This window comes from Amblyomma mixtum, chromosome 2 (genome assembly GCF_055824585.1).
Source record: "Amblyomma mixtum isolate Tamu chromosome 2, ASM5582458v1, whole genome shotgun sequence".
Classification (NCBI taxonomy): Eukaryota; Metazoa; Arthropoda; class Arachnida; order Ixodida; family Ixodidae; genus Amblyomma; species Amblyomma mixtum.
In genome coordinates, this window is record NC_143013.1 from 318,383,582 (window position 1) to 318,408,715 (window position 25,134).

Sequence of the window (25,134 nt, forward strand, 5' to 3'; positions counted from 1 at the left end):
AAAAAGATAGAAAAAACCAATGGTTGCTTCAGATAGGAGAAAAAAATTAAACCAGAAGCCAAGTTTCATGACTGTAGATTAGTTAGTTAATAATTATAGGCAAAAATGTCGAAATAGCGTAGAAATAGCGCGGACGTCGATATAGCCACGGAAACGATGTGACGTCGCATCCACCGGAAGTCGTCGCGGCATAGTGAAAATTGTCACAGAATGGTCGGAAAAACATCGGGTTTGTGTCAAATTAGGTGGAAAAATGTGTAATTAAGTGTAATTAACACTTGAGATCCCCGAAAGATGTATAATTTGGGTATCGATATAGCCACGGGAACGGTGTGACGTCACATCCACCGAAAGTCGTCACGCCATAGTGTCCTCGGCTTTCGCCTCTCAACACTTTAGTTGCCAAAGTGTCCTCGCAATTTTTTGGCGAGCAAGCACGATCCTCCAGCCCAGCTTCTCCGCACGAACCAACAAGCTTTTGTTAAGCACGTCACAGCGGACCTGGTATTCCGTAAACCCTTCCACTCTCTCAAAAGCTATGTAAGCGCTGCACGCGGTGTCACTTAGACTGTTGCGCAAATGGATTCGACGGGCGGCCGAAATACGCATCATCATCAGCGTGACTACACCCACTGCAGGGCAAAGGCCTCTCCCATGTCTCACCAATTAACCCTGTCCTTTGTCAGTTGCCGCCACTGCATCCCCGCAAACTTCTTAATCTCATCTGCCCACCTAACTTTCTGCCGTCCCCTGCCACGTTTGCTTTCTCTTGGAATCCACTCCGTTACCCTTAAGGACCAGCGGTTATCTTGCCTTCGCATTACATGCCCTGCCCAAGCCCATTTCTTCCTCTTTGATTTCAACCAAGATGTCATTAACCCGCGTTTGTTCCCTCACCCACTCCGCCCTCTTCCGATCTCTTAACGTTACACCTATCATTTTCCTTTCCATAGCTCGCTGCGTTGTTCTTAACTTAAACTGTACCCGCTTTGTTAGCCTCCACGTTTCTGCCCCATAGGTGAGTACCGGTAGGATACAGCTGTTGTATACTTTTCTCTTACGCATACGCATACCACACAGCATTCCCTGCATGCACTTTTGTAGGAAAGGTCGTGAAACGGCTTTGTTTTGTGTTTTTTTTTTTTTTTGCGCTGAGTAGGCAGATGTTCAGATCAACTTTCTCAGAATGTATACGGCAATCTCGTTAATTATAACTCGCTTAACTTTCGGTTTGTTCCAGCTGACGGCTTGGTCTCATTAACATCGCCACTATAAGAAAGGGCAGTGAGGATAGTTTCCTTTCCAACCAAACGGAATGGACACCACAAAACCCCTGTTTCAACTGATGCGTGTACTTCCGTTAGATTCTGTTCATGGATTAGGTGTAGGTAACATGATACGCGGGATGAAAATACACGACGACCTACTGCTATTGATTTCCTTTACGTGACCAGCGTGTTGTACATGAGCTGCAGCTAGAAAATGCATTAGTTTGAGAGATGCCACAAATACTAACGGTCGGAGGTTAACAGAGTTTCATGACGCTGCATTGGAAACTCTATACCGATATGCGTGAAAGCAGCACGTAACTTTCCCATATCCATGAAGCACTTTCTGTTGAGTGTAAGCAGTAGAATTGCATTGTTCTATCTGATGTCAGGCCACGTTATGGAAACCCAGCGTTTCTCAAGGCCCGTACGAAGTTTAGGGACGTTAAACATCACATACCATACCATACCATACCATACCATACCATACCATACCATACCATACCATACCATACCATACCATACCATACAATACCATACCATGCCACGCCACACCATACCTCTATAATACTAATCACCTATGAGCTGCTGCTGCCCTCTTTAGATTGGGAGCATTGATGTTCTTAATATCAGCATTTTTTCTGTCACAGTGATGTTGCTACCAGCCGAATTATTGTGCTACGTCAATCAATTGGTTCCGCTGTTAGCCAGTCAGGCAGGGAGTCCAAAAAAGTGTTCACAACTGTTGTATACCATGAATATTGAAAGTTTCCATAAAAAACACCATCACGTGTATTAAGCGTCTCCTGTCAATTATAAATGCTCCGAACAAATGCCCAAGTCCCCTCACCATATTCGTTCGTATCAGGAGATCACTACGACAAGCTAGAAGCCACCTCAGCGGCATTCGCCACTTCTTCGTCGCGTGAGACATCAGGTCGACGAACATGGAGCGGCGCAGTTGTACTTCGAGCGAAGTTCGCCGTGGCAGCTCTGGCGATGCACCGCACGTTCGACTAGCCTGCAGGTGAAGCCAACTCGCACGCCGATCCCAGCTGAATGGGAAAACACTGCAAGTGCATGCGGCGAGCGCGCGTCGATACGCGTGGCTTGGCACGGCTGGCGCGGGCGGGGAGGAATCGAGCCTCGCGAGCGGAGCTGCAGAGACTCGCCGCCGACGCCGGCGCGGCGGCGGAGAGCGCTTCGCGAATCGATTGCGAACATGAGAGTCTTGGCGTCGCGAGTGCCAGACGTCTGCTCGTCCTCCCTCTTCTGTCTTGATTTCCTACTGACTGCGTCATGGAGACTCATCACGTTAAACTCTCCCTTGTGATCGACTATGGCTGCGTCTCTTTGCGTCTTTAGCCTTTACGTTTCGCCTCAAAGAGTTTTGTTTTCGTTACATTTTAATGCTCAACGTACTGCGAGGCTTAATAACGAACGTTTCCAATGCAGCGGGACGGCAGGAAAGCAGGAATCATCTCATAATGCATTGAAAATGTAAGAAAACACCTCCATAGATCGATTGCATGGAGATAACGCTGTTCCGCCGGGCATGACACCACCTCAAAGCTGCGTTCGCGCGCATGCGAGCACTGAAATAGCTGGCCCTACATAACCCCAAAGAGAGCAGGTTAGGGCTACCAAAGCAGCTGTTAACCCTATGCAGTCGCTCCTAAGGCTCTACATAATAAGAGAAAAATTGAGACGGGTTCGATCCCGGCCGCGGCGGTGGAATTTCTATGGAGGCGAAATTCTAGAGCCCCGTGTACTGCGCGATGTCAGTGCACGTAAAGAACCCCAGGTGGTCAAAATTTCCGGAGTCCTTCACTACGACGTCCCTCATAGCCTCAGTCGCTTTGGGACGTTAAACCTCATAAACCAAACCAAACCAAAATTGAGACTACTTCGGCAAAAGGTGCAGGAAACCTTTGTATACCTTCCAAATAAACGTTGTTGAAAGTCAGCTCTTGTTGTGTCTTCGTCTCATGTCCCTGTCTACAGTCTGAAGTTAAATGGAAAACCAAAACGCCTAAGCTGGTGTACTGACGTCAGCGAAAGCTCTGCAGTGTTTACTGCTGGGCTCGTTGGTAAAATAGCATTACAGAAATTTCAACACGAACGAAGAAGAGTCCTCTCGAGTCCCCTTACCGCTTGTCCTCTATTGCGCTTCGAGATTTTTTTTTTTTTTTTTTCAGAATGCTCTGCACGCGTGCGATTCCCATTGCCCACGTGGGTTCAACTTATTAAGGAAGCCAAAAAATTAGTAGTACAATCACTTCGTGGGCGAAAATCAACTGATAAGAAAGGAGAGGAAAAAACAACCGCATGCCGGTATTGGGATCCGAAACCACGACCTCTTGATATACGAAGTCCCTCACTTCACCGCCAATCACAACGCCAACCACTATCCAGCAATTACGTCACGATGCCAACGTCACAAAAGGAAGCACCCGGGAGCCAAGCATCCTGTCGCGTACGTGGCTGCGCGCCGAAAACGCCGTGCCAGCACTAGATGCGCGCTACCCATCACGCTCTAACCAACTCCTCCGGGGGAGGCCAGTTCTAGAAGCGTCGTTTATCACCCAGGGGCACGTGCAGACAGCAGAAAACTGGCGATACAGTCGTTGCTGGACATCTACGATGTTTTTCACACCGGGATTTGCAGCTAGGCCGCATCCACTGCTCTTCTGCTGGCTCTGACAGTTGCAGAGCAGCAAGAGAGAAGAAACGGCCGTGTTGTCCCTAGGTTACGAAGCCCCACGTGCGCAGCACAGCGGATGGGAAAGAGGGGGGCCAGCGACGTCCTCTTTATTCTCTCTCTCCACCTTAAATGCGCGTCCGTCCGGAGAGGCGTGCATTGCAATGCACGGTCACGTGACGGGCACGTGCGAACGATGTCGTAAAACGTGTTTGTGGCCATTCCTCCCTTTCCCCATCCGTGTCTCTATTTTTCCGCTGCTCAAACTTCGACATCCCTGCAAAGGCGTCACGACTGCTTCTGCTCCGACGCACACGAGTAAAAAATGAATTACCTTGGTCCCAAAGGCGGCGGCCTTGAAGGCGGAAAAAGTGCATCAGTTGTCGCCGCGACGTGGGATTAATTATAGCTCCGCCGCGCCTCCTCACGCCGGGCGCCGCGCCCTCTTTCCTCCGACCCACGTTGCGTGAGCTCGCGTTGCAGGAACCTGTGGTTAGCTTCTTTTGCCGGCATCACGAAGGATGAAGAGCAAAAGGATCTGGAGAATGCGGAATTCCGACAGTGTCCTTTCTGCCTGAACAATGCGTACGTTGCTTAAGGAGTCAAACACTGCTGCAAACGTCTGGTGGTAGGCCCTGTACATAGTAGCATTTTTCTCGGCCAAGTCGACAAGAAAGTGGAGAAAGACTTGGCTGGTGCTTTTATGCGCATTTTTAGGTACGTGGATGATGTTCTAGTGATCACCAAATCCCTCGAGGCACAAACCGTGCCCACCTTCTTGACTGTTTTTTAAAAGCGGTTCCGGACTCTAATTCACGAACGAAGTTCCACAACAGAGCGCACTGCAGTATTTAGACTGAAAGCTCACCTTTGAAACAAATCACCTGCGTTGGCAATATTCGCCTCGGAGCGAGAAACCCCTGTTGAACTACAGGTCGTGTTATTCAAAACTTGTAAAAAACGCGCATGCGCGCAAGCTTGATATTTTGCTTGAGAAGCAAGAATGATCTTCTCGTTACACACAGCTGAAAGTCAGCGCAGCGTGTGTCCTTTTAGTATCTTCTCTGTGCCCGTAGCGCTGTTTTATGAGAAACTATATATATATATATATATCAAAAATGAATACTTGGCAGCTGATTGATCAATATAAGATAAAGTCACCAGAAATTGAAAAACATAACAGGATTTAATCTACAACGTTTCGGCTGGAGGTCCAGCCTTTTACGAGTGTATGTGGGGAGGGGGGGGGGGGGGGGGGGGGGGGGGGGGTTGTTCACGTAATAAGAGTGAGATACTTATAAGCATAGGGAAATTCCCATTAGCCGCGTCCATTTTACTCTGCTTCTAGCCCAGCAGTGCTTCTAGAGCTTGCCGGCCGGTTTGCGAGAGTAAAAGCCTATCATCAAGTCAAGTTAAACGAAAGGAAATCAAATCAAATTAATGTAACACCTACAAAGTACGTTGGCGGCACTGCCAAAGTGCCGAAAACAGTTCGGCTTCACGGGTGTCTGTGTCCGCTTACAGATTTGCATTACGTGAATGCAAATTATTGGCAGTCATAGTAAGAAAAGCAGTTCAGTATCATTATACAACGGTAAAAAGGAATGAAGTCACTTATAATGCATGCAGTGCAGCATACGCATTTCATTACAGCAACTACATTCAACTTGGCGTTACCAAAGCGTGAAAGCTATATATATAGGTGCGACGCTGTGCACTAGACCGATAGATTATTCTTCGCTGTTAATACAAGCGTTACCTCCTTCACGACAAGGTGGTCACGTTGCTGATAAAATCGCAAATGAAGTTACCCATTTTCTTCCCCATTTGCCCCCCTTCGAAACACGAGAGCGCTTACATCATTTTTATGACGTAACCACCCTCGATTGCGTCATTTTTATAACGTTTGCTCACAGAAGCTCTCTAACGAGTCAAAGGCATTACTCCAAAAGAGCGGGATTGCTGCCGAATGTAATGAAAAAAAAAATAATGAAAAAAAAAATAAAAAGCAATCTCTGGCGGCCCAGCCTTCGCCGCCGCATTTTCGGTCTGGATCGGACACGAAGAGACGACCGGCGGTATGCGTTGCTTGTGGGCCACCTTGACAACAGAGAGTCGTAGCTAAAATGCTCGTCTCTGCTAAAGTTGGTTTCCAGAAATGATTCTAAAAAAACTATGTTCTTCACTGCCGCTTTTGAGGCACGCAGTGTCGCTGCAGGCGGATCGGATTCGCGATGATGTTGTTTCTGCTTGTCTAACTTCCGTGCAATGCCGAGTGACTAACGCAATACGATTAGGGACGACGCAGCGATGAGCGTTTCTCTGGCAAAGGAGTACGCTTTCTCGAGGAGAGAGGGCTGGCTTTGTCACGTAGGTGTGCATCCATAATACTCCGCCTAGTAGCCCAGCATGCGAAAATTTTCACCGCTACGATGATGGCGAGAATTGTCGCGACCACCTCCCGTTCCCCTCAAGAAAATGAGTCGCTTACGCACGTAATGTCCGTGAAACGCCGCCGCCTGATCGGCCCCTCCTCATAAATTTCGAATTCTTCTGCTAAAAAAGATAATCTCTACAGCGGTGAAACCTTTCCCCTTAACAACTGCATGCACGGTGAGGAAAATAGACATTTTCTAATTTGAGAGCACCGGCAACTTTCATCTGCAGAAAGCAGCTGATCTGACTGCCCGACCCTTATAAAAATGGTCTATAGAGATTCTATAGACTTCTTATTGACTCTATTGCCTTTCTATAGATATTGCTTTTTGTCTATTCATAGTCTATAAACTGTCTATAGACAAAAGTCTACTAAAAGTGTATGGCCATAAATCTATATCTATAGATTGTCTATAGACTGTCTATGGCATTTGTATTGCCTATAGACTGTTCTCTAGAATTTGTCTATAGACAGTCTATACACATTATAGACAGAAGTCTATAGACACTCTATAGACTGTCTAAAACATTTTTTTTGTAAGGGGAGCGAGAACGAAACCACTTTATTGGCCGTTTATCCCTCTCTCTGGTACGCGGCTCCGATGTCTGTGGAAACATATTATGGTATCAAGTGCAGTAAGCGTCCGTATTCAGATACTCGAGCATTTGAATCTTCGGGAGCGAGCAGTTGTTCTAAGGCTTTTAACTGCGGTGCGTTGCTGAGCCGGAACGCTTGACTTCGCATAAAAACTATAATGCTCGTGCATAGTGTAACGTGGTTCGTACTACATATGTGCACTGACCGTGGAACACAACTATATCTTGCACATTCCCGTCATTCCTTAACTGACTTCGTTTGTGATTACTAGTCACTTTGAGCTTTCGCACTTTGGTAACGCCAAGTTGAATGTCATTGCTGTAATGAATTGCGTATGCTGTATTGTATGCATTATAAGTAACTTCATTCCTTTTTACCGTTGTATAATGATACTGAACTGCTTTTCTTACTATGACTGCCAATAATTTGCATTCACGTAATGCAAATCTGTAAGCGGACACAGACACCCGTGAAGCCGAACTGTTTTCGGCACTTTGGCAGAGCCGCCAACGTACTTTGTAGGTGTTACATTAATTTGATTTGATTTCCTTTCGTTTAACTTGACTTGATGATAGGCTTTTACTCTCGCAAACCGGCCGGCAAGCTCTAGAAGCACTGCTGGGCTAGAGGCAGAGTAATGTGGACGCGGCTAATGAGAATACACCGGTTTCCCTATGCTTATAAGTATCTCACTTTTACCACGTGCACACCCCCCCCCCCCCCCCCGCACACACGCACACACGCACAGACACAACAAGCGAAACGTACTGCCGTTCGCATAGGCGCGTCCTGAGCGGTCAGTGTGCCCACATGTTTCAGCGCTGCAACCACGAAGTCGTATAAAGCATCGAACGAAGAGACGATGTACGCGAAACAGTCGTCACAACGCGATCCTAAACCTGCGCAGTGTTAATCAGCTCGACGAAGACAACTACAACGCTCTTTCAAGACTACCGACGCCCCTGTCTGGCTCACGCCGGCTATTAGACGGAGTGAGGGGACCAGCGAAAGCGAAAGGCGCGTGTGTCCGGAATGCCAACGAGAGAAATGCGCCCGGCCGAGACGACGGGCCAGCCTGTTCGTCGGGACGGCGCAGCTGGAATGTCCCCCGTCGACATGCCTGGCCGGACGGGCGCCCTTTGCGCCAGGCGAAAATGCCAAGCTGAGACACACTGCGCAATGCAGGGCAGTGCAGCGAGCAGGCGCGATATGCGCGAACATGTTCCGGTCTCCCCTCCTGCATTGCGCCGCATTTCTTTGGGGGCCTGCTCCCTCATATTTAAAAAAACCGTCCCGCTGGCGCCCCACAAAAAACCTACCTCATTCTTTTGTTCTCATTCTGTCCATTTTTTTTCTTTTCGTCGATTACATCGTGAAGAACTGCAGCTGCGCAAGCTTCCTGACACGAGCGTCTTGCTCCTAGACCCGATGTATACAAGTCGCGGGAACGACTCCTTGTCACGTCTGAATTTGTTATCTCGGAGAACGATTTTAAGCGCTCTGATACGAGTATATATATCGTCGACGAAAGTCTATAAAATTGTGCCCAACATTAGGCGGCGCTCTGATTTACATTTGAGAAATTAATCTCTCGCAGTGAGCCAAATCCACCTAAGCCGGAACAGAGAAACACGCCAAAGCTTTTATCCGAATAAACCTTACTGTTATCGAAGCTGCTATATTATAAGCCTTACATGTAAGTTAGAGCAGCGCTGGACCAGCATGTACTGAAAAAGTACGTACAAGCAAAGAAACCGAGAAAAGCGCCAAAACCCTGGTTAACGCGAGAATCACTGAATATTATTCAACATAGAAATGCGTTATTTGCCATATCTGGAAAAACGCAACTTTAAAGAGTAGTTGCACAGCTTTAAGACCTATAGGAATAAACTGACGTCTAAACTGAAGCACGCTTTAGATGCTTACCTAAAATAAACGCGTTCCATGATGAATACGCGCAACGTCCAAATATAGTTTGGTGCAAATTGAACTCATCAACTAATGAATTGAATGCATCAACTCCCGGTGCCTTTACGCACGATGGGAAAACTCCTAGCCGGTGCTTCACTGGCAGATGCTTTCAACCGCTTCTTTATCGAGCAAACTAAGCACAGTGAGCACAATGAAAGTATCTGTCGAAACTACGCACAGTATGTACGAGGAAACGATAGCACGCAGACCCTCTTTCTAGCCTGAACTGATCAAGGTGAATTTCTCTTTTGCATAAACAAAATCAAGAATAGACAGTCCAAGAACTCTAATGGTATGCAAATACATTGCCCGCCAAGTACGTTCTTGACACACTGTGCCTAGTTATTACCTACAGTTGTAACTGTGCGTCCTTTTCTTGCCTTGCCCGTGTTGATCCTGCGCTGTGGAATTAAAAAATATAGATTGCTCGATTGATCCCAATGTTTATGCATGGAAATAAAAAATCATTTACAAGCTATCGACCGATTTCTATACTTCCTGCACTTTCTAAGGGAAATGAGAAAATAATTTAAGATTGACCCCATATTTTGATTAGAGTCCATCGTTTATTTTCAACATGATTTTAGAGATCATAGGATGCACTAAAACGGCACCTCTAGAACATAAATTATAATGAAAGCATTTAGAGAAAATAAGCTCATCGTGGGCAGTTACACTGAATTTACTAAGGTGTTTGATCTCATCGATCATAATATCCTTCTTTTTAAATTAAGTAGGTATGGTCGCCATGGCGTTGCGCTAACTTTATTAAAATCCTACTTGTCACACATAGCTCAGTACGCATATATAAACACGTAAACTTCTGCCCGCCCTATAACATCAGGAGTGCCCCCAAAAGTATACTTGGGCTGTAACTATTTTAATTTACATAAACGATATCTTCGATAGCTCGAGTAGCTCCCATGCTGGGTCATATGCTGATGCCACGTATTTTTTTGTCACAGCTACTTCAGAAGCAGAAGCAGACAATTTACGGACAGAGGTAAACTATCTGCGAGTAAATACTGAAAAGACAAACATTACCACACTAAGAAAAAAATATTCAGACACATTGAAGTACTCAACCGTCAACCTATGGAGCTCGTTGAGACCGTAAAAACGCTAGGAGTTACCTTTCCGAAAATTTTCATGTCGGATACTCATATAGAATACATTCGTTCAAAGGTTACCTTAGCTCTCGGTATACTAGCGCAGTCTGGCCACGTTTTTTCAGTAAGAACAAGAATAACGGTTTATAATGAGTTAGTACTTTCTGATATTTAATAACGTACTCTAATTTCCGGCACAACAGGCCTACCACTTCTCCTACCAGAAATATTTTGTAAAGTTTGACACTAAAAATAGAATACGGTCATTGACCATGTCAAAAACGTTAGTTGACGTTTCGGAACCCTCAACGGTTTCTTGTACACAATGAAGAACCGGCCAAATTGCTTGGGATGACGCCGCAATCTTTAGTAATGTAATCAACAGAATAAAATGAAATCTTCATAAAGCCTATGCAAAATCATAACGCTGATTAGCTAATGCTACATAAGCTGCTTCTATCAATGCCAGTTCTGCATTGAGAAGAAAGAAGTCGTAAGGGTTCCGAAACGACAACTAAGGTTTCTGACATGGTCAGTGACCGCAGTTTCGTCCTAATATGCTACTAACTGACCTTACGGCATTCCATCAAAAAAGTTTGATATTGTCCTAATATTTGCATTATATTTGCATTATATTTGCATTATATTTGCATTATATTTGCATTAACATGCAGAAAACCAAAGTAATGTTCAACAGCCTAGCAAGGGAACAGCAGTTCGCAATTGGTAGCGAGGTGCTGGAAGTAGTAAGAGAATATGTCTACTTAGGGCAGGTAGTGACCGCAGATCCAGATCATGAGAGGGAAATAACTAGAAGAATAAGAATGGGGTGGAGCGCATATGGCAGGTTCTCTCAGATCATGAATGGTAGCTTACCAATATGCAGCGAGCTATGGAAAGGAAAATGATAGGTGTAACGTTAAGAGATCGGGAGAGGGCGGAGTGGGTGAGGGAACAAACGCGGGTAAATGACATCTTAGTTGATATCAAGAGGAAGAAATGGGCTTGGGCAGGGCATGTAATGCGAAGGCAAAATAACCGCTGGTCCTTAAGGGTAACGGAGTGGATTCCAAGAGAAGACAAGCATAGCAGGGGGCAGCAGAAAGTTAGATGGGCGGATGAGGTTAAGAAGTTTGCGGGGATACAGTGGCGGCAACTGACAAAGGACAGGATTAATTGGAGAGACATGGGAGAGGCCTTTGCCCTGCAGTGGGTGTAGTCAGGCTGATGATGATGATGATGATGATGATGATGATTTGCATTATATTCTTACAGACTTCTAATACATTATAGCCTCACATAAATAACACCAATAATCCCTTCATTTTGCTTGCACACCTTAAAGAAAACACAAACTACCAGGACACAAAACAAAGAGAAATTTGGTTCACCCCAAAACCAAAAGCCCCTATAAGAATCAATCCTTACGCTATAACCTTCTAATTCTGCCAACCAGGTTAAACCAGAACAATTAGGATACAATTAGTAAATCAAAACGCGTAATTCGGGGTTACTATCGGGAAAATTCGTGTCAAGAAAATTTTATAAGTGGCTTTCTGTGAACTGCTTGCGGTGTTATTCGCATTGCGTCTCTCAATGATCATTTGTGTCTTTTACATGCAACACATATTCCTTCGTCTCCTCTTATCTTTCAGCGTGTACATGTAGCACCATGTCTTTTTCAAAAATCATATATTATTTTGGTCTTACTTTCCAATGTATATATATGCCCTCTGAAGTGGTCATTTAACTACAATTTCAGGAGTGACTCCTGTAATTAGTTTTGCTTATTAATTACTGCGTCGTTAAAGAGATAGGTATCTTCGTTCGCAGTTTTATGACACGCTTTACAAATATTGTCGTCCTTCTTTTGCAATCTTGTGTAACGCTCCGTGACCGCCGCCTTCCTCCTGTGCTGTCAGTTATCCAAAGCAGCTGGGACCTTTTGTCAAGCTGTCGCGACTTCTTTTAGCCCCGCTCCTCTTTTGCAAGAAATAAACTAATCTTCAAACTTTGAAATGATTTGGTCAGCACCGGCATGTATACACTCCATAGTTGGTTCTTTTTGATCTGAAACGCCATATGTGACCCAGTTTTGTTTCAAATACTTTATTAGTACGGTTTTATTTCCATCTCTGTTTATGAAAGATATGCTTAAAAACGATAACGCTGTTAACCAAGAGAAAAACCAGAAAATTAATTGTGGGCAGTCAGGGGGCTTGCGTTGCTTCCTCAACCCAAGCAAGTAAATGCGAACAGCAGGCATCTTTCGCAACCGTTGACATGACAACCTTCTTTTCTTGTCTTCCCACTTCGGCAGCGGAAAGGTAAATTAGCAAGAATGAAAAAGACCTAGAATTTGTTCTACTTCAGTGTAGAGCGCTAATTTTGTGATTAGTAGGGCCCGGAAATTTAGGCATTTGCCTAAAAATGCCTATAAATGCCTAAACGAGGGATTTTTGCCCTTGCCTGCCTTTTTGTCACTTTTTAGGAAATGCTACCTATTTAACCGCAATTTTTGCCTATAAATGCCTAAATCTGGCACTTCGGTCCTCGGTGACGTTTTTCAATTTTGAGACATCTGTCTATGCATGTATGGTGAAAGGCACGCGCCGATGCACGCACAAAAGGCGCGGGTCTCGCCGAACGTTTTTCTCGAATTGTAACTTGAACGTAGTGTAACGAAGTGTTTATCTCGAAGTGTAGCAAGAGGCGAGTTTGGAAAGAGTCCTGAGATACATTAGTGCAATCTTCTCAACATTGACGGAAAGAATGACAAAGTTGGAAAAGGCTGGACTCTCAATAGATGAATCGCTGAAGGAAGTGGCAGAAGTACCGTAGCACTTCGGGGAATGGAAGAAAAGGGCGCCACTGCTTCTACGATGATGCAACAATTGGTAGAAAAAAATAGATGCCTAGAAACAATTTCCCAAATCAGAGTCTTTCTACGCGGAGACGATACGGGCACATCACCTGAAGGCCTAAGCCTTTATCAACTCTCACGTTTTAGGTTCGCGCCACAAAGTTCATGCGATGTCCAAAGAAGCCTTTTAAGGTACAAAACTATGCTTAGCGAAAACCGAAGAAGCTTCACGCTCGAAGACCTGAGAAATGCTTCAGTTGAGGACTCCGTACGCTCCATGCTTGACTTATAAATCTTGTACTTCTGAATAAAGAGTATTATTCAAAACGCCTATTTTTGCTTTATAGAGCCTATTTCAGTGTTTTTTAGAGCCTAGATGCCTGCCTTTTTCGGGGTTCTTTAGTGCCTAAATTTCCGGGCCCTAGTGATTAGTAGCGAAACGGTAGACATCTGCAGACAGGACGCATAACGACAGGACAACTATTATTCCTGTCGTTCTCTATCCGTGTCTGCCATTTCGCTAGTAATAATTTCTAATTGTTAATTCTAATTTCTAATTGCAAATAAATTCTTTTTCCTTCTTGAAAGTAACCTCCTCACTGTGTCTCCCGAGATTTATGTCACGCCAACGACGGCACGCCGAACGCGACATCGTCACGCTGACTCTCTAACTCCCTACAATGCGAGAAGTAACGTCTTTAAATATTCTTTTTTTTTCCACGCACTATTAGAGATTGGAACAATTTACCTCAGTCGCTACTAACCAGTATTGATTCTATTGAGCATTTGAAATTGACATTATCGTGCTGTTGTGAATTATATATCCATTTGTATCTCTGCAATATTGTTCTTTTACTTCACTCATATTGTATCGATGGCTCATTTCTACATATGTTTCTCTGCATTATTTGTTTTTGGAATTTCTTTATTGTATCAGCTAGCCATCCTTTTCTGTTATTTGTTCTACAGCTGATTCACTGGTTTGATATTCTGTGCACTGTTTATTGATCTTTTCTATATCTCTGCTTGTATTGTTCCGCTGTATTATTATTATTTGTATGCCCCTCCTGCTTGGGTCACTCCAAAGCCTGCAGTATTGTACAAATAAAACATAAATAGTAAATAATAATGAATTTAGGAAGTCAATGCCAACTAGCCCAAGTATACATTCTAAAGTGGAATGTAGCAGAGGTGCGTTCTTCTTTCCTGGGTGACGGGGTTAGTGATCTCTTCATTATCGCAGTCTTCTTTGTTCAGATCTTCTCAGATCTTCTGTTCCGATCTTCTATCCTCCTCAGTCGATCTTTCAGTAGCGTCGGGGAAGGAATGAATAAAACCACTTTCGTCCACGCTATGAAGCTGACGATGAGAGAGCATGTTCTCGCGAGTGAGTTTGGCTCATTTTTTATACGTACATTACCAGGACGCGCCTCATTTTGATTGCAAATAGGGTTTTCGCACAGGTTTTCTAGGCGTTACGGGGCCCCTCTCGCTATCACTGTTTTTCCAAAAGAAAGGTGTATGGATGTACTTGCCATTGGAGTATAATTTAACAGAGTTTCGGTTTCTCACACAGCGAAAAACAAACCCCTCACATACACGTGCCTACTTGAGACGTCCGAAGCAACACAGCGGCATCCAGCTGCCTCCCGCCCAGATGCTGACGACGTCTGAAAGTCATTGGGCCTCATTCATAGCTCCCCTCAAGTAAGGTAGCCGCTTTGAATCAAGAATGATGCTGGTCGGATGCTACTTCAAACTTCAAACTTGAGACACACGTGCACACCAGGAGTTTCAGGAAAGCCCGCCACTAATTTTTGAGAAACGGGGTTTTGAGGTCAAGAGAAGTTTTCTGAAACATATTAATACACCGTGAAAAACAGCGCGAACTGGACGGAACACAGAAGACAAAGAAGACTCCAACTGCCCAGACCCTGGCCAATCCCCCGCCGTGGGTATGTGCCATTCAGCCCGAGGACATCATCATCATCATCATTTCTGCTTTGCATAGTATACCACTGTTGGCGGACATAAACAGTAGGCGAATCATGTTAACCGGTAAAGTGATTAACTAAGTTCTAATAGTTAGCGCTTTAACATTTACCGATGGGCCCCTGATTGCAATTAGCGATTTATAGCCGGCCGTTAGTAATAACACATGCGTCACGGGATGCCGCAGTTTGATGGACGTCGCTTTGCGCTCCCCGCACCAGCGCAGTTTTCGAATGGCGCCAGAAATGGGCCAAACTTGTTGAGCCACAGCGGAGAGGGTAACCGGGTTTTCAAAATTTTAAAAACTGATATTGTTAATATTAACGGACGGCTACATGTCGCTAATTGCAATCAGCCGCATATCGGTGATAGTTAAAAAGTTAACTATTAGAATTTAGTTCAACAATTTACTAGTTAACACGATTCGCCTATTTTTGACGTCCACCAACACTGGTATTACTATGACACAAAAAGCTTCTCTTTACCTCAAAAACCCTATTTTTAAGAATTAATGGCGGACTTGCCTGAAACACCTAGTGACCACGAGCATGTATCAGGCGTATATCTCCCAATTTTTCCTTCATCACTGCTCGATGCCTTTTGATAGGAACAAAATAGGCCAAGATATATTTACCTGTATTTGAGTGTCCTTTATATTAACTATACAGTCTTCCTCGCGAGAAAACGGCAATTAGTTGTTCCGCTATCATGTAACCGGAGACGCACGAAGAAACCTACCCAAGTCGGGGTGAGAGCAAAGGGGGTTACTAACAAGCATTTTCAAATGCGTTTTTACCGCTATCAGACCTTTGGTTTTATAACTGACATTTTTCCTGTATTCAGAGCATAACGTCGCACAAACTTATTTGTACAATATAATCCAGCTTATGGGCGCCACAAACATATACAAAGATTTCGACATCACAACTGATCATCAATACGGTTTGAGACATCAAACAAGAAAACTTCTGCGCCAACTGCGTATATGTGTACTACTGTTTATTCTCTCTTCTCTCTTATATGATGTAGTGTAGTTATTTTTTATCTGCAACATATCGAATGAAAACCGTACTTTCTGTGTAAAGTGCGACCGATTGTATTTTATGAAGAATGCTGTATGAATTCCACGGGCACAGGCGTCTCGTCAGAATAATGTGTTAGCCCTTAGTTGCCGTCTCCGCAGGAAATGCCTGGGAATAAAGCCATTTGATTTTATATGATCTGATTTGATTATCTTAAAAGCGCTTTACAGCGAAAGATGGAACGCATCATCTTGGTAAACCGCGCCAGTTACGGCCGCAAAGATTTACGTTTCCTCCCCAGTGAAGCGCGCTTAGAAAAAGCCGACACTGTTAGCAGACCATCACGAGGTAAACACTGCCTTTTTTTGCTTACTCACAGTTCGTTAGCCTTGAGCCGCTTCCGGGCTGTTGATCAAAAGTCACAATGATGGTTACATCTAATGAAACCTAATACACTGCATTGCAACGCCCATCGCGCTTACGAGAGCGCATACCTGACTGCTATTATCCGGCCTGTCGACGTAGCACGCCGCCCGCTGACACAGGCTCTTGTGCACGTAACCATGCACGCAAACAGGCCCGTACATAATAAGCCCATGCTGGCATGCTATCGCAAACGGAACATAACATGCCTGTCAGCCAGGCTTCTCTCTGCTTTAGCGGGGTCTGCTCGCCAGCTATTTAGCGATCACACCATGCGGGCCGTTCAAAGTATCCCATGGCTGGGGCAAAGATAACCTACAGCCCAAGCCACTTACTTCCTAATATGGCCAAGCTGCCGTACGATGATGCCGTTTTTTTTTTTGTTTTTTTTTCGTGCGTACTGGCTGAATGCTTACAGGTCCTTCACATTGGAGAGCATTTTGCCCTAAGCGTAGAATGCCGTTTGCTAAACAGAAGAAACACCACGAGAAATCTAGAGATTTACTGTGCAGTCTGCGCATAATTCAAAAGACTCCCTCCGCCACCAGACAGGGGCTACGCTCTGTAGAAACTGGCACTAGTCGGATGTGTTACTGATTAGCCTGATCAATGAGTAGGTAATCCCTCCCTTTTTCAAACTGGAACGACAAAGACTCGGTCCTCTGAACAACGTTTCGACAATGGGACATTGCTCGGCGGTAGAAGCCTTCTTCTCGCCCCTTCTTCATTGTGCTGTTCCATCTACTCTGCTCTGTGTAAGGAGAGACTTCGCACTGCGGACGACTGCGTGAGTGCGTGCGCTGGACGGACACATTTATCTTTCCCACTACGGGCGGCATAAAGGCAACAGGTGCGCTCACCTGCGCAAATCTGTACACGTTTAAATTGCCGTGGAGAATGCAATAGCCGGGTTAATTCGTATTAACAAACGCTACAAGAAACATTCAGGTTCAGGGACAAGAGCAGGACACCGGTCCCACACCTTAATATCACCGACTGCAGTGATTATTTCACAGGCAGTAAACGACGCACCGGACAAGGAGCGTTCAATATTCAGAACGTGGTGCGAGCAAGGTTGGCGTCACCTTCATCAAACAGATACCATCACATCAGGGTGGTGGCCGAAGAACGCTTGCGCACGGTTATATATGCAATATGGTGGCTAATCTTGTCATTTTACCGAACTAGGTCATGCAATGGTGAATAGGAATGTCATACTCGCAATGACATGCAGAGAGAGCTGCCGAATGTCGCAACACGTTCCTGATTCCTCCCGCGTGTAGCGACCTCCCCGAACCAAATGATGTTTTAGAGGAATCGAGGCTCAGCATTTCAACCCAATACAACTTAGTCACGTCAACCACCGTACTATCTGGTAAGTAAGCAGATCGTATAAATCCTTTTTTTAAAGTCTTTTGTTACCCCACACATGCAACAAAAATTTAGCCAACCGTTACCTCACACATAACACCGCTGAGAACGTCGGACGCCTCCGTTCGTAGTGTTTCGTTGTTCGTGCTTTTTGCATAGGCTTCCCTCACCCATTCGGCCTTAGGGCTAGTACAGATGCAGTAAATTTCACTCGATGGCCAGAGCTGCCACGGAGACGTCCGAAAGCACAAAATTTCTAAGGGCCATCGGATAGTTTCAAAAACAAGGAACACTGCGTTTGATCAAACCTTTCCAAAGGACCGGCCCCTCCTTTGGAAGGAGCTTGTCCCGCGGACTCGTTGGAATGGCCGATGCACGTAAGCTCGCATTTCCGAAATGTCAAGCGCATGCGCCTCGAAGGTGCGCGAGCGCTGCCTCAACGCAAGCACGCCGCACGCAAACGCGCGCATTCGCTCGCGTGTACCGCGCCGTCGACGCAGCGGGTTTACCGGAACGTCCGCACGCGGTCGAACGAATCCCACCTGCGGCAGCAACAGCGGCGGTAAAGAAAGAGGAAAAAAAATGAAAGAAAAAGGAAAGCCGACCGCCGCAGCGCCCATAGGATGCGCACTGCCGCTTTGCATTATGCGTTCCTGGAACACGCGGCTTGCGCAGATGCCGCCGCCGCTCGAACGTTTGCGGTTCCGCGCAAATGATCGCCTCTCTTTTGTTCGTCGGCGACTTGTGCGTAGAACGGCGGTTCGCTGCACTGCGCGCGCGGATTTATCGAATAAATGCCCCGTTTTCAAGACGCGCCGAGAACTCTGCTCGTCGAATATCCGCATCCAAGAAAGGTACTGGCGGCGAGCCGGCATTGAAGTCATGGTGGAGTGGGTTGTGGATGCGAGTTGAACGTTGGGGCTTATGCATAAGTCTGTCGCGATAGAATCTGCAAAACTCAAGCGAAAAAAAAAAAAAGATGTCCAGGCTTAGCTTGGTTAAGCCAAGAAAGCGTTGCATATTGCGCGGTCTTTTTGCGCGAGGTATTGCTTGGCGGCACTCGATTTTCTCAGCAGCTTTTCCTCCGTGACGTATGGATGGATGGATGGATAGGAGCGCCCCCTTTGAAACGGGGCGGTGGCAACCGCCACCATGCTCAGCCGTTCTTTTTTTCTGTTTTTTGTTATTTTTATTTTTTTATTTTCTATTTTTTTTTGGTTTTTCTGTTTACTGTGTTTGCAATTCTCACCAAGAACCGCCATCATCTTTACCTACGGCTTTTCCTCCGGCTGTCGTGACGTCACGTCACGTGGTTTGGTGGCTGCCGGGACGCGCCCAAGGGCTGAAATGAGTGATTGCAATATGCTACGCATAAAAGGAAGGGGAATGCAGGGAGTCATCCGCACAGGATGTACAGAGGGCAAAACACATGTCTAGAACGACCGAACTGTGCGTTTCGTAAATCCCAAAGCCGCCGCGATCAGGAAGGCAAGAAATGAAGATGAAATCCTATCAGTTTAGCTGCACATGCTTACATCCAGACCATTTTTAACCAAAGGCTATTGCTATAGATATCGCGCGTTCAGACCGAAACACGCCCAGAACGTGCTCTAGGCAAGCATTTTGCCCTCTGTACATTTTTAGCCAAATACGCATTGATGGCACTAAGCCGCTAAGAAGCAAAGTAGTAAATCTGCAAGAACAAAAAAGGAACCCTTAACGTCCATGTCGACAGCCGGCCAGCAGCCTATGAATACAATGGTAGATACACAAGCTACATGAGACAAAAAATTCAGTTTCTTTCAGTTTCCAAGCCTCGTAAAGAGAAGTATTTCATCTTTAAACGTTTGGCCCTACTAGACCGTGCAACAGGCCACAGGAAAGAATCGCGAAAACAAAAAGGCTGATCTAAACATCTCCCATGAAGAAACCTATTAGAGGCGTTCCTTCGTCGCGAAAGGTTTCGTAGCTGGAAGTGCGGACGGTTTTTCCACTAAATGCAGCAGAGGGAATGTCGAATAAAGTCTCGGAGCTGGCTTTATAGCAGGCCAAATGTCCATTTTCCCAATTATGAAAACTAAGATAAAATTTGGGGACAAGAAGAGTTAAAACTGCGACTATTAAATGCATTCCTGCCTAAAAACGCGTTTTTTGCGCTCCACGAAGGGCAAGGGGGTGAGGGATGTAGTCGCTCTTGCCAATCACAAAGGTGAAAAAAGAAAACAGTAAAATGAAATGCAGTGAAAAAGGAATATCTACGTTGCACCGACGAAGTCTTCTCTGGTCTCATGCGAAAGTGAACCCTACCTTCAAAGAGAAGAAGGAAATTGAAGAAGGGAAACTATCGTTAGATAGAGCGGTGCGCGAATAACGATTTTTTGAAAACCGAATCGAATTCGAATTTAATAGTGAAAGAACAGAACATACTACGAATAGAATATTTGAGTGATTATTCGGCACTTGTGCGAATGTTCGCACAAAACGAATATTCCTAATCCTGGCTCAACTCTCGCGTGTGTCCCAATCTTTAAGGCCATATGTATGAGCATAATGAACAAGGCATACCAACAGACCACATCGCGACAGGGATATTCGATTCGCTTATTCAAAAATTCAAATATTCGCGCACACCTAGGCCACCTAGTTATATGCACCAACAATTACCTAAATGGCTTTAGGGTTGCTCCTAAGCTCCTCGCGTATCTTAGTTCTGCTGTTCCCAGTGCAAAATGTATTTCGGAAAGGCACTTTCTGGATAGGAATCGAGTTTAAGCCCACTTTCCTAAAATTTGTTACATGCAGAAAACAGGGAGAATCTAGCTTTAACCGAAAACGACGTTTCGTAAGGCAACCTTTACTATCCAGGCCGCGTTGAAAATGTTCCATTGCGCGCCTAAAAACTGCTGTCGTCACCTGCTTGGGTCGCGATAAACGCTAGACCACATTCTAAACGATTAGGGACGCGCGTTTGGCAGATGACACGCCCTGGCGTGGAAAACCACTACGGGCGCGCCTACATAAACAGCTTGCTCCTCTCGCTAGCCTGTGTGTTACGGCGCTGCGAAGGAAACTTAATCACAGGTTGCCTATGCGTGCGCTGTGACACTTGTTCCGGCTGTCGAAGCGGACGAACGACACGCGCGATGAAATGCGTGGCGCGTGCAGCCAGGAGACCAGACACTCCAATTCAACCGGCATTTTCCTCCAGTAAGAGAGTGAGGCAAAGACAAACAATCCCGTCCGACCCACCATCGGCTGACGACCTGGTCCGCCCGTAGCAGCGTGTTTGTGCAAGCGCACTAATTGGAAAAACGCTTGGTATCTTCGACTTCGTAGGCAGCAGTTAATCCTTCCTTCTTTATGTGGAGCCTCGTGCAAGCGCCATTGTCCTTCGAGAACACAAGGGAAGCAACGATGAGCAGGAAACACGAGGCCTGAAACGTGCGAGCGGCACTGGAGGAATAATATTGTCGATAGAGTACAGACGTGGCTTTGAAAGAAGCTGCTCTCGCTAATCAATCCGTCGGCCGTAAACACGACCAATTTTCGCAATAAGGGAGGTCTGCTAAGTAGAAGGCAATACTTTCGTATAGTGCGAACCATTGAGATAAGCGCGGCACTTACACTGCGCTTCTGCGTATACCGTGCAGAGAGGTGGCTTCAGTGCTCTCGACAGCCAACCACGGGCCGAAGTAACTGACCTGCGGCCACGTCATTAGTCTACCCGCGGACGTCGGCAAGTGACGATGATTTCGACACGCAACTGAATGACGCAAGCCTCTGCTCTGATTATGCTGCACGGTTTTAATGAAAGCATGGAGTGCAAGTGGAGTGTAGCTGCTGAGCAGCTATGCGGAGCGGATTTCCCGCTCCTAGTTTCAGCTTAGGGGGCGTCACATGGCCGATGTGTCGCATGAGGAAGTACTGCACTGGTCCCTAAAGATGGGCTTGGGCCAGATGCCAACAGTTCAAGAAGCGCTGAGGATGGGACTCCTGTCTAAACTGCATGCAAGCAGAAAAAATGGCAGTGGTTTAGCTCTGGTTAAATCTGGTTGTGTTAAGAAAGCAACTGCTGCCTGACTACGCTTAGGATTCGCTCCTGGTTAGGCGTGGTTACGCTGGCAAAGCGAGCGCCGGCGACGGCGGCGCCATCTGGCGAAGCGCGGCGGCGGCAGCTGCTGCGGTTGCTAGGCGACGGCTCAAGGTCATTCGTGGAGTCGCCGCCACGGCGAAAGTGCAGCCACGCTGAAGAGGCGAAACGGTGGGCGTAGTATTGCTTTCGCAACAAAAAAAAAAGGGGGAGGCGAGCACCTACACTAGCAGGCTGGGAATGATGTGTGCTGTGCGAAATGACGTTCGAGAAACAACAGCGGCTTCCATTCTTTCTGTGCTCACTACCATGTTCACCAGCTATTCTCTAAACCAGGGGTTCTCAAACTTTTTTGCTTGGAGGAACCCCAAAAGCCTTTAGTAAGTTCCAGGGAACCCCCCCCCCCCCCCACACACACACACACACTTTCACTTGCCAGCAATGTTGTCGAGTGCATTTTTGCAAAGAGAGAGTTCCAAAAATTAAATGCTTATTGCGCAGATTAATACAAATACTAATGTGATGGGTGGTACTGCTTCCCTTTTAAGAGCAAGTCAAAGCGTGGCTCAGTAGCACTCAGAGCCAGTCTCATATCAGCTGCCGGGTCAGGGCCGGTGGGGGTTCTCGCGGAACATAGACAGTCCGCGGAACCCCTGTGTTCCGCGGAACCCAGTTTGAGAACCCCTGGTCTAAACCATCGCATCACGTTTTCCATGACCGTAGCATTCGCGCGACAGCATTCAAGAACTCGCACATTGCAACTAGCAACGCACGAAGCAACGCGCAGTCAGCTATCTGTCCCATAACGGCAGTAACTTTTTCACGCGACACGCACTTGAGGGTGTCGCACCAAAATAGACTGCCACAAGGGTCCCTAATTGAGCGTTTTCTTTCAATGCGAAAGCATTAATTATGTGGCTCGTGAGGCGGGAAATACGGCGTTGTCAACGCCAGACGGTCTGAAAACCCCGGGGAACTCATGAGGTCATTGGCAGTCAACAGGAAAGAACGGAAAATAAAATTTATTAAATAAAAATCGCGCCCTGTCTCATGAGCCACGAGGTGATGTTCGCCGATGGCGGTCAGGTTGTTAGACTGGAACAGAGCGCACGTCTAGCGATCCCTGAGAACACATACTCTTCCTCGTATCAGCATACCGGAGGAAAGCTCTCTTCGAACTGCTTCAGGTATGCAGCGGCCGTTTATCCGGCGAAGGCTTACAAGCGTGGCGCGCAACAACCTAGCACGCTGTTGCAGCGCAACGCCACGCAGTCAGGCAGCTTTCCTCGTAAACGTCTACAGCTGTGGAAGTTAGTGGAAGCGGGCGTTGAGCTTTACGAAGCAGCCAAACTAGACGTCTGTGCTGCTAGACCCACTTCCACCATTAGCCAAGCCCTGCGTGCTTGGGTATTCTCTCTACCTTAAACCGGCCACTGTCTGCAAGGCACTTTGTGGCTGCTTATTTTTTGTTTATGCTTAGTGTAATGCTGAGACTCTGATCTCCGGGTCTATGCCTTCCCCCTGACCCACCCTTTACTCGTCGTATGTATGGAATCAAGCCAGGCCACGGAGTTAACACTAATAAAGACGTTTCACGGACCTAACAGCGATCGACCATACACAATGCTGCAGCCACTGGAACGAAAAGGAGCTGCGCTTCTCCATCAGCCTCTTCCGTTCAGTTCCAAAGAGTTGGGAACACACAAGCAACGCACAACACGCGAAAAAAGAATCAGCGGAGTGGCAATCCATGGGCATCTCATGCCCCGCGACGAGCGGGAGGACGCGCCTCCCCAGAGAATGAATGGACCACAGAGAACGAGGGCGGAGGAGCGCGTGGCACGCGCAACCAGCTGCGCCGCGTGCGCGGAAGATGCGGCGGGGAGTGCAACGAACGAGGAGCGAAAGGCCCGTGGCATGCGTGCCACCGGGCCTCTGGCGCCGCGCCGTCTTCTCACCTGAAGACAGGGGATCAGGAACAGCGGGGCCGAGGAGGAGCGGTCGTCGCCGCCGTCGCTCTCTTGGGCGCTCTCCAAAATGTCAACGTGGTCCTCGTCGGCGAGGCCCGGACAAGAGCAGAGCGAGGAGGAGGCCGCAAATCACCACGTGCTTCTGCTGCTGCTACCACAACTGCTGCCTGCGGCTGCCTGACAGCCTCCTACTCGAGGCAGCTCTCGGCGCGCGCTCCTCACTCAGTTCCGCACTCCAGCAGCGCGCATTCCGAGCCGCCTTGAAAAGGCAGCAACCAACGCGAAGTGTGTTCGCTCCCATACGCGAGAAGATGAGGCAGGGAGCCGGTAGCAAGCTCCAGCGATCAGTATCACACGTCGCAGCACTCTGTGCGCGAACAGAGACGAGAAGAGGGTCGGTGCCGGATGGTGAAGAGTGTCGCGGTCCAACCACCACGGGGAACCGAACAGGCGTCCGTCTCGCACGGTACACGCAGCAAACCAGGGAGAACTGTCGAGATGGGTCAGCGGCTTCGCCGCGTCGGGTGGTCGTCCTCGCGCGGCGCTTTAACGCGGGCTGCGACGCTGCTCTAACGCATTCCGGGCGCCGCGTCGGTGGTAGTGATGGAGGCTCGCAGCGCCGGCGACGTCGGCCGACGCTTTCTCGCCGCAGCCACTGGATCTGTTGCTGCCGCTACCGCCTTCCGGAACAGCGAGTACGACGGGCGCTTCTCGGTAACCGCGCTACGAGGCGCCGCCGCCGGCTGCTCCTGCTGCTGCCCGAGTCGACGCCGCCGCCGCCATATTTATTTGGGTTTTTCTCTTCCTTCGCCGCTCTCCTCCCTCCTCTCGCGTTTTTGCCCTTGCCACCTTAAGAACATGGGAGAGAAGGAAGAGAGCGGCGGCGTCGCTTCGGCGCCTTCTCTTTTCCATCTCAGAAGATGGAAAGGCGAGCCTATAAATGGGAACGAGCGGGGAACCGTTTCTTTTTTAACTGCGACGGTGTGCTAAGCATTTAAACCTATCGCCTTCTCTGCCCCACCTGGTCCCTCGAATTTTTATTTTTTTTTCCTGAGCTGTAAACGTGGCCCTTTTGGCGGCCCCGCAACCTTATAAATGTCTATCTTCTGGAAGGAAGAGGCAACTGAGGGGGTAAAAAAGTACGGTGTGAGGCCTAGTACGACATGGGAGGCAGGCAAACGTGAGTGGAAAGAGCGAGCGGGGTGGGCGGGCGAGAAATAGGAGAGAGAGAGAAAGCGGATAAAAATGAAAGTTCCGGAGCTCCTCCTCTCTCGATATCGACCGGTGGTGCGCAGTGAACTCCGAGTCCGGCCACCAGTG

General features: G+C 47.2%; 1 protein-coding gene across 1 annotated transcript in view; it reads right to left on the reverse strand.

Moving 5' to 3' along the window:
* The window catches only part of LOC149365125 (solute carrier family 13 member 2-like), a 125,842-nt gene extending 101,272 nt beyond the window's left edge, over window positions 1–24,570 (reverse strand). The window contains exon 1 of the mRNA XM_089575210.1: window positions 23,803–24,570. The gene's annotated coding sequence lies outside the window, so the exon portion shown is untranslated. The remainder of the gene's footprint in view (window positions 1–23,802) is intronic.
* Between the last annotated feature and the right edge of the window lie 564 nt (window positions 24,571–25,134).